The 1,301-nt window shown below is 48.7% G+C and overlaps 1 pseudogene; it reads left to right on the top strand.

Annotated features, from left to right (window-relative positions):
* The first annotated feature begins 6 nt into the window (after window positions 1-6).
* On the top strand, window positions 7-869 carry LOC110596360 (annotated as a pseudogene).
* The last annotated feature ends 432 nt before the right edge of the window (window positions 870-1,301 follow it).

The raw sequence follows: 1,301 nt of genomic DNA, 5'->3' as shown, positions 1-1,301 counted from the left end.
GAAGCCATGCTGGACGCCCACTCCGAGGAGAACTGCAGTGAGGAGATGCGCATAATTCTGTGCGTGCTGGCCACATGCTAGGCCTGGTCCAAGTCTGGCTGCGAAAAGCTGAGGCTGGACGAGGTGGGTGTGATGGACGAGGTGCTGGACCCACCATACAAGCCTTCATCCTGGAGGTTATTGCCAAGCATGGCTAATTGGCCCGTGTGCTCTGCAACAAGGACCCCTTCACGCTCAAGTCCTCTGTGTACCTGTCGTGCCTGTTCCCCAACTCCAAGTTCCTGCTCATGGTACAAGATGGCCGGGCCTCCGTGCACTCCATGATCATATACAAGGTTACCATCACTGGCTTCAATCTCAGCAACTACCACGACTGCCTCAAGTAGAACAAACCATCGAGGTTATGTATGCACGGTGCATGGAGGTGGGCAGAGACAAGTGTCTGCCCCTGTACTACAAGCAGCTGGTGTTGCACCTGCGGCACCTCCTCAAGCTCATCCTTCACTTCCTGGGCATCGCCTAGAGTGATACTGTTTTGCACCACGAGGACCACATTGGCAAGCTTGGTGGTGTCTCTCTGTCTAAGACAGGTCATCAAGTCAGGTCATCAAGCCTGTGAACTTGGAAGCGCTCTCCAAGTGGACTGGCCACATCCCTAGGGATGTGGTGCGGGACGTGACCCAGATCAACCCCATGCTGGCTTGACATAGCTATTACCCCTATGCAAACTCACCTAACTAAGGCAACCCTGACCCCATTGTCATCAATAACATATACTGGGTCTTGAAATGTTACTATAAAACACCAATCTGAACGGATATTTTTAGGTGAACCAGAACAGCATCTCCTTCCACTTAGAAAACTCATGATTTCCAGATCTCTGCAAATGGCTTTGTTTCCAAGAAGAGGAGAAACTTCATTCAAGTGGAAATTAAACCTCTAATTCAAGCATATTGCTTGCTATTAATTGCCAAAACAGGACTGCTAATGAGGAACCTATTTGTATATGTTTGCAAAAGCTGAATCATTGAAAACATACCGTGAAACTCTTTATCTTTGGACACTCAAAGACAGAGAGCAAAGAGTATGGAAGTAATTCATCTTTTGAAATTTATGCATTTTATATTTTTTCCCTTAAGAAGTTATTTTTTTTTTTTTGAGTTGGAGTCTCACTCTGTCGCCCAGACTGGAGTGCAGTGGCCGCTCCCGGCCACTGCAGCCTCGACCTGCTGGGCTCCGATGATCCTTCTGCCTCAGCCGTCCAAGTAGCCAGAATTACAGGCATGCGCTACCACACCCGT

This window comes from Carlito syrichta, unplaced genomic scaffold (genome assembly GCF_000164805.1).
Source record: "Carlito syrichta isolate Samal-C Ts95f unplaced genomic scaffold, Tarsius_syrichta-2.0.1 Scaffold105381, whole genome shotgun sequence".
Taxonomy (NCBI): domain Eukaryota; kingdom Metazoa; phylum Chordata; class Mammalia; order Primates; family Tarsiidae; genus Carlito; species Carlito syrichta.
Note: the sequence above shows the minus strand (reverse complement) of the source record. Positions and strands in the feature narration are given on the sequence as shown.